This window comes from Tupaia chinensis, unplaced genomic scaffold, assembly GCF_000334495.1.
Source record: "Tupaia chinensis unplaced genomic scaffold, TupChi_1.0 Scaffold149448_1, whole genome shotgun sequence".
Taxonomy (NCBI): Eukaryota; Metazoa; Chordata; class Mammalia; order Scandentia; family Tupaiidae; genus Tupaia; species Tupaia belangeri.
Window position 1 is genome coordinate 857351 of NW_006209292.1, and position 8817 is coordinate 866167.

The 8817-nt window shown below is 50.4% G+C and overlaps 1 pseudogene; it reads right to left on the bottom strand.

Annotated features, from left to right (window-relative positions):
- Positions 1–172: 172 nt before the first annotated feature.
- LOC114006655 (uncharacterized) lies at positions 173–310 on the bottom strand (annotated as a pseudogene).
- Positions 311–8817: the final 8507 nt, after the last annotated feature.

The window sequence follows — 8817 nt, forward strand, 5'->3', positions numbered from 1 at the left end:
CTTGGTAACCAGCAGTTAGCGTAACGGCTGTGTCGCTTGACTCTCACGTGGTCGACCGCGGTTCACGTCCCAGACCCAGTGGCTTAAAACTCACGCTGGGCGCGTGTGCGTGCCTGCCCTAGATCCCAAGAGGAGAATGGAGGAGAAGGGATTGCGGTGTGGCCATCCCCCCTGGGGGTGATTTCTCGCTTTCTGTCTCTATGTCTCTCTCTGTCTGTCTGGCGAGCGCACGCGCCCTATAGCAAAAACTTCTCCAAAAAAATTAAAATTACTTTTACACTTGATCTTAGCCAAAAGGCTGAGAAGCGATGTTAAGGATCACTTTTTTGACTAGAAAAAAATGGACTATAAGAGGAGGAAAAAGTTATCCTTGCAACAAAATATTTTTCCAATGGATTCCAGTAGGTATTGCCCCAAAGTCTTGCTGGTGTTCCCCTCATGTCAGTATAGGGGAGGGTGGTGGGCAAATGTGACTAGGTCATAGGGCAAAGGGAAGAGTCCAGATGGGGAAGTAGGTCCCAGAGCTGTGGTCTTAATCTGAGCCCCAGTCAGCACTCAGGATCTCTCTCCACTCTGCCTCACAGTGATGCTTGGCCTGCAGTATCTTCTGGCAGCAAGGCCTTCCAAAGCAGACCAACCCACATCCCTATTAGGCTTTTAGAGAAACACAGCCATCATAGCTCAGGTGGGGCCCTCACATCTGTAGCCTTTCGTGGTGATGGCATGGAGTTTGGTTTCTGTGCTCTTGAACTGAATGGAAAATGATGCTGTACTTTTAGGTTCTTTAAGACTTGGGAATGTAGAGAAAGCCACTGAGGTGGGAAGTTATCAGGGAAAGGAGTGGTCTTAGACACTGTTGTTGAAAGGGTCTCTCTGTTGTGCAAGAAAGAAATATTTGGAAAAGAGTAAGAAAGTAGAAGGGTGATGGTTGCAAGGGAGTGTTCAGGAGCCCCATCTGTTAAGTCTCCATCTCCGTGTGGCTCTTGAGGCACCTCCGAGAACCTTCCACCAGCAGAATGTGAAAACACACATCTGGTTTCTACCACCTCATTATACAGATGGGTGAGCTGAGGGCCCCCCTCGGGGGGGGGGGGGGGGGGGGGCTGAAAGCCCCTCCTTGTGGATAGCAAGAAATACCTGTGTGGAGGACAGGGCAAGTCGTCCCTGCCTGCTGCCCCATCTGCCTTGCTTTGCTTGGTTTGACTAAGTCCCTATTTCAGAGGCAAACTGCTAAGAATACATTGGTGTCTGCGTGAATTTTGTTCTTAGCACCAGTTTATGTTTTGAACAAGGACTGCCAACTGTGTCAGATGTGACAAGACCCGTGTGAAATATTTGCTCACCAAGAGCACAGATCTGGAGCAGGCTGTTAAAGCATCATCGGAGATAAATCTCACTGTTTGATTCCTCACCTGTATTTGGGAATGGAGTCTCCTGGGTACAAATATAAGGTGGGAGGAATGAATGGCCACATAAAGCAGCTGTGGGTGAGCCCAAAGATGGGGATTCATTTTATTATTTTTTAAAGATTTTTGCTATAGGGCACGTACACTCTCCAGAGAGACAGAAAGTGAGAGATCATCCCCTAGAGGGAATGGCCATGCCACAATCACTTCTCCATTACCCTCCTGAGACCTTGGGCATGTACACGCATGCACCCAGTGTACGTTTCAAGCCACTGGGTCCAGGACTCTAGCTGCGATTGATGACGTGAGAGTCCAGTGACATAGCCACTACACCATCTGCTGGTCCCCCAAAGATGGGAATTCTAGAGTGGACCAGGCAGAGCCCAGACTAGGACAGAGCTGGATCCCACATCAGCTGTTTCTTGCTGTTAGATTTTAAAACTGTGAAGGCCAGTGCTGCTAAAAGGCCTTTGTGACGATAAAGAAAATGTTACAATCAAATGTTACTCCCCTTTTTCTCTCTGGCCTTGGTACTAACAGACAAAACATTTAAAGTCAGGTTCTCATTCCTCCCCAAGCATAGCCAAGTGAGGACGGCATTGTCAAAGGGAACTTGAGAGAACTACCAAGGAACTGAGTGGAAAATTAGACAAAACCCAAGCATCTCCCCAGGGGTGAAAATGGCTGAGTGTTTACCAAAACAATTTGCAATGTACAAATTCACAATGATATATATAACTAATTCCAGGATCACTGACTGGCCTTGTCCTATTCGGCATCCCCAGTATTTGCCAAGCTGCATGGAGAAAAGTATTGCGTCTGGAAAGGAGAGGCTAGGGTGTGTGCAGAGAATGAACAAAATGCTGCGAAGCCTGACCCAAGCCCAGAGAGTGAGCCAACATGTCAGCTGCCCGCTCAAGGCTGCTGAAGGAAGCACTCAGCACAGCAGATGGAAAACAACTGTCGGGCAGCAGCAAATGGCATTGCTGTGACTTCCTTTGTTCTGGGTGTTGCTAAGGAGGGCATCCACTCTGGAGCACACATGGTTCCTCCATGTCCACGGCGAAGGACAGAGCTCCTGGCTGCCACCCACTGCTGCAGCAACGGAGGGGACAGTGTGTCTTTATGTACTCGCAGAGTGGGCCGGCCTTCTCCGGAAAGGGCCCAGCATAGACTGTTTCCTTTGTTTATCTGGCCTTCAGATAAAGATACTCCTCAATTTACTGCATCACTATTGTCAGTCACCAGGCTGACTCCATCCATCTCACTTCCCAGGCCTGTAACCACTGTTCTCTACTCCCATTCCCCTCCACTCTCTGGCAACCAGTCAAGTGTGGGCTCTGACAAATTGTGTAGGGCACAGTGTGCGTGTGTGCACGCGCATGCACGTGTGTGTGCTTTCTTGTGTATTTTCAATAAACGTAAGTGGCACTGCTTGCTTTCTCACTGGGTGCTTTTCCATGCAGCCCCACGCGTATTAACTCCCCACGCTGCTGTGTGTTTGTGACTTGGATGCTCGAACCCTCCCAGTGATTTCTCTTCCTGTGTTGTGGACAGCTGGGTTGAAGCCAGTCCACTCAGCACGAGTGATGAGCCTACTTGTGTGGGTCCTGGGAGCAGGTTATATAATGGTCCCCAAAGATATGGGTCCTTATCCCTGGACCCTGTGAATGTGACCTTATATGGAAAAGGGGGGTTTGCAGATGTGAGTAAGCTGAGGATTTTGAGATGGAGAGAGTATCCTGCATTATGAGGTGGGCTCAAAATACAATCTCACACTGCATTAGTATCCTGCAGCGGTTGTAACACAGCAACACAAATTGTGTGGCTTCAAACAACAGAAATCTATTCTTTGGAGTTCTGGAGGCCGGAAGCCTGGAATCAAGGTCTCAGCAGGGCTATACTCCCTCCATAGACTCAGACAACTCTTTTCTTGCTTCTTCCAGATTCTAGTAGCTCCAGATATTCCTTGGTTTGTGGCAGGGCCCCCCTGCCTCCACCTTCACATGGTCCTCCTGTGTCTGTGTCCTTTTGTCCCTTTACAAGGACACCAGTCATTGGATTAAGGATCCCTACTAATCCAGCATGACTGCATTTTAACTAATTATGTCTGCAAAGACTCTATTTCCAAATTAAGTCACCATCCGAGGTTCTGAGTGAAGGCAAATTGGGGGGGGGACCTAGCATGTGTGCTCTTATATAAGGGAGACAGAGGGGAAGGCGAGGTGAAAGCAGATTCTTAGGAAGGCGAGGTGAAGACGGCACAGAGAGAGCTGAGACACTGACCTTGAAAACTGGGTTGACAGAGCCACAAGCTAAATAGTCCCGCAGCCACCAGAAGCTGGAAAAAGCCGAGCTCAAGTTCCCCCTTAGACCCTCCTAAGAATCTGCTGCCTGGCTCACACCTTGGTTTCAGCCCAGTGACACTGATTGTGGACTTTTAGTTCACAATGTAAGATAATACATTTCTGTCGGTGAAAGTCACCAAGTTTGTGATGATGGGCCATGACAGCTGCTGGCACCTTTGTGGGCCTGCAGAACTTCTTGGGAGTGTCCTAGGGTGGGCTTGCTGGGTCAGCACGGCACAGACACTGGATTGGGCTAACACTGCCAGGTGGCATGGCGTTCGTCTAGCTGCTCCCAATAGCACACAGTGGCACCTCTCTTTCCTCACCCTAGCCAACACTTGGCATCATAGGACCAACTTTTGCCAATCTGCTGCGCGCCTCTTCGCTCATTGTTTTCATTTGCATTTCTCTGGTTACTAATGAGTCTGGAATCTGAGCATCTACCCAGACTGCCTTGCTAGCCTTTTGGGTTTCTCCGTCTGGGAATTGCCTATTCATATGCTTTGCTCATTTCCCTGTTGGGTCTTTTTCTTGTTGGTTTGCAGAATTTTCTTGTATATTTTATCCATTAATCCCTTGTTGGTTTTAAACAGCAAACATCTTCTCCCCATCTGTTATCTCTCTGTTAACTCTATCTGTGCTGTCTTTCATGGAAAGAAAGCCTTCATGCTGCTGGAATCAAATCCATCTAATTCAAGGCTGCCGGCAGAGGGGTAGACTGGGCATGGGCCACTGTGCACAATGGTGCAACTGGCGCTGTGTGTGTGTGTGTGTGTGTGTGTGTGTGTGTGCGCGCGCGCGCGTGTGTGCATGTGTAACTCAGGCTATGCCTGAGCATGTGCTTCTGACGGAATGTCAACCTGGATTGGCCCATCCCCATTCCATCCCTGCTTACCACTCTCAGTCACACAGCAGCTGACCCCAGATTTCCCGAGGCTAGGCCAAGTGGCTCCTCCTTGTGCCTGCTGACCCCGTGCGGGACCCATGGGCAGTAGGACAGGAGGTCAGGAGGGCACGAGGGCAGGAGGGCAGGAGGGTAAGGAGTCTCAGTCTCAGTCTCAGCCTCCTCCTCCCCCTGGCAAGGGAGACAGCATATTCTCTGGGAAGCAGCGAAGAACAGAGAGGTTCAAGCCAGGGGTGGCAGCCCCATGCTCCGCACAACTGGTTAGGGAAGGGGATGGACAGGTGGGAGAGGAGGACTGACTGGGAAGGGAGTCAGGGTCGTGGGGACAGGGGGTTCTGGGGGGGAGCTAGGGAGGAAGGAGGCCAGGGAGACTTGGGTTCCAGAGGGGGCGAACAGAGGAGGGAAAGGGTGTAGAGGGGGGGAGAGAAAAGGGTAAGACAATGAGGAAGGGGGCTGGCAGGTGGCATGGTGGTTGAGACACTGGACTCCCACATGGCCAACCAGGATTCGAGTCCCGGACCTACCAGCTTTCTCTCTCTCTCTCTCTCTCCCCTCTCTCTCTCCCTCTCTCCTCTCTCTCTCTCTCTCATAAAATAAAAATAAATGAATAAATAAGTAAAATTCAATAATTTTTAAAGAATGATGAAGGAAGGTGAGGAGAGAGAGAGGTGAGGCATAGAGGGGGAGGAGTCTTAGAGAAGGGCTGTTCTGGTCCTGGTTGTCTGCAGGGAGGTAGATGGGAGTGGTGGGAGGAGCTCTGGCGCCCCACCAAAGCAAGCACTGGGAGGCCCACTGGGCCTGGGTCCCTGAAGGCTTGGGGCTTCTGGTGAGGGAGTAGATGGGAAAGGCTTTGGAAAGGGAGACAAGTTTTCTGGAAAGAACAGTGCAGTGGGATGGTCCTGCTACCCCCACCTCCTCTCTCCACCTTACTTCTCCCCCCACCTCTCTTTCTGTCTTCTTTTCTGTCCTGAAAGTCCAGCCTTCCTGGGTTCCAGTAAACACCTGACCAGGTTGGGGAGACTGGCAGGGCATTGGGAGAGCCCAGTACATGACTCCTCCTATGCCAGTCTGACCTTCCACCACTCACTGGACATGCTGGCCACCTGCCTGTGCCAGACCTGCCAGCCATGGGGCCAGAGAGTGGAATCAGTTGTAGACCCTGCCAGTTGGGCTCAGGCCTGGGAGCTTGGCCACTGCCCAAGGGTTGTGTGGGGACTCTACCCTGGCTAGGGATCTTTCTCAAGCCTTTATGTCCAATAGTGGGAACAGGCCAAGGGCAAGGAGCAGGAGGACACAGCCTGGAGTGACTGTGAAGGCACTAGGCCTGCCAGCCTCTTGTTTCCTGGCCTGCCTTGGCTGGCCATGGCCCAAGCAGCTGCTTCTACCACCTGACCCTGAGCTCTCAGAGTCTCATACAAATGGAGTCCTGGAGCCTGTGAGGTACCTCCTTTCATTCATTCACGCATTCTTTCATCCGTCCGTCCATCCATCCATCCATCCATCCATCCAAATGGTTACAATGAGTCCTCACAATTTATCAGGCACCATACTGGGCACTGGGGCCTCTGGAGCCCTTGACCACAAGGTACTGACCATCTCCCATGAAACGTCAGAGGCCCTTGTGTCAACGGTGGGGATGGTACCAGCACTGCCCCAGCTTTCCCAAATTCCCGGAAATCCTGTCTTTCTCAGCTCACCCAGTGCTGCTCCTGCCAGATTTCTTGGAGTCTGGTTATGGGCAGCCTGTCTTCCAGCCAGCAGTCAGGCCAGCCTCAGCCTTCAGTGATTGCTCTGCCCCTTAGCAATATTGGGGGGCCCTGCTCTTCTCCTGCCAGCTCAGGGAGCCAGCTCAGATTACACATTCTCCTCACTGTATTTTATAGCACTGCATTTCATGCTTGTGTTCAGCCTCCTGCCCTGACCAAAGCCCTCCCAGAATCCCACATCCCCACCCACTCCCCACACCGATGATTCCCCCAGAGAAAGCTGCGTCTCCCCCTCTCTCCGTCTCCTTGTCTCCCACCATGCCTCGAGTGCCAGCTCTCTAACTAGTCATCATGTTAGTACCTGTCTATTGGCTGCCTCCAGCTTCCAGATTGTCCTCTGCCCTTGCTGGCTGCCCCTCCTGGGCTCATTGAGACTCATCCTCTGCAACCAATGACTTACAAGTCCATATGCAAATAGCAGGTATTGAGGAGGGCCTGGAGACATCAGAACCTTCATACACTGCCCTGGGAATGTAAAATGGTCTGGGTTAGCCTGGATTATAATTTTTGGTAGGACGTTCTATTTATTTATTTAATAATTTATGCTAACATAACATAACAGCTGTTATCATGTGGTTTCTCAGAGCATGAATACGATGTGTGATGATTAAATCAGGGTGATCAGTGTCTCCATCGCCCCAGTCCTTTGTATTGTTAGGTGCAGTAAGCTGTTGTGAACCACATTCTCCTCACTGCATTTCATAGCACTAGACTTGTTCCTTCCATACATCTGCAATTATTTTAATTTGCAAGAGAGCAAGTGTGCTCCCTGGGGAGAGAGAGGGAAGTGAGAAAGCACCCCCAAGGGGAATGGTTAGTCTGCAATCCTTTCTCCTCCATTGTCCTCTCAGGATTTTGTGTGGGCACGTGCATGTGCCCAGTGTGTTTCTCAAGCTACAGAGTCTGGGGCTCAAACCAAGCAATCAGCCATATGGGATCTAGCTGCCTTAACCACCATGCCATATGTTGGCCTTGCAGTTTTGTCTTTGTTAATTAGTACCCCCTTTATTCCCCTCAACCTGCATCCTTCCTGGCATCCTGTTGTCATTCTGTATCTTTCTCTGAGGTTGTCCTGGTCCTTTGTAGGAGAGAGCAGGGTGGGGAACACCAAGGATAGCAGGAATCTCACGTGGTGCCAGGAGCCAATCTGCATGGATTTAGCAAACCTGACCTAAGGTCACTGCTGCATTTCTCTTCTTGCAGGGCCCACTCCTCCCCACATGCTCAGCCCCAAGGAAAGAGCCCTGGCCTAGAGTGGTGCTTGGGCCCCTGGGCAGTCTCTCACCATCCCTGTGCCATCAGGGAGTGGCATAGCTTTCTGGGCTTTGGTTCATATGTTAGGAGAAGCAGGGGGAAGGCCACAGCATACCAGCATGGCAGGAGAACTTTGAGGGTTTATGGCTGAAGTGCTGGGGCCATTGAAATGGTAGCTAGAGGAACCTAGAGGATTTGAAAGGCTTCTACAAGCCTCCCACATACCTAAATTCCACCATTAGAGATGCAGTCCTTTGAAATGAATGTTGCCTTCTTTCCTCTCCCTCCTCTTATACTCTATGATAGTGTTTTCTTACAATGCTTGCCATTCGTATTACATTAGCCATCCCTCCTTTGGGTAGTCATTAACTTAGTGCCTAGAAGCATGCAGGCCATGGATTACATGAATCTGGCGTTATCATTGCAGAAAGCAAGATCCAGAGGGCGATCAGCTTGCTCTAAGAGGCCCAGCTAGCCTAGTACTTTTTTTTTTTCATAAGGCACAGATGCTTATCAGAGAGAGACAGAGAAGGTAAGTGAGAAATCACCCCTGGGGGGCGGCGGGTGGCCATGTTGCAATCCCTTTTCCTCCATTCTCCTCTTGAGATTCTGGGCATGCACACACACATGCCTGCCATGATTTTCAAGTCACTGGGTACAGGACTCCAACCTTGGTTGTCTATATGGGAATCCAGCACCTTAACCATATGCCACCTGCTGGCCCCAAGCCTAAGTGTTCTTTTAAAAATAATTTCCAAGGCCGACCCCATGGCCTGGTGGCTAGGGAAACCAGATCACACATGGCCAACTACACAGTTTGAATCTCAGCCCCAGGGGCCTGAAAAACATGCCAGATGTAGATGCATGCATGCTCCAAATCCAGACAGGAAGGAGAAGTGGAAGACAAGGAATTATAATGTGACTGTGCCACTGACATGTATTTTTCAAGCTTCCGGGGCTGGGATTAGAACCACTATTGTCCATGTGAGATCCAGCTCTGAATGCACAACACTTAATTGCTGCACTACCAGGCCAGCCCTAGCCTAATGACCTTGAACTCATCTGTCTCTACCTGTGCAGTCAGCCCACATGTGTAAGACCTTCTTTCTTCCCCCAATACAGGGACGAGTAAACAATTA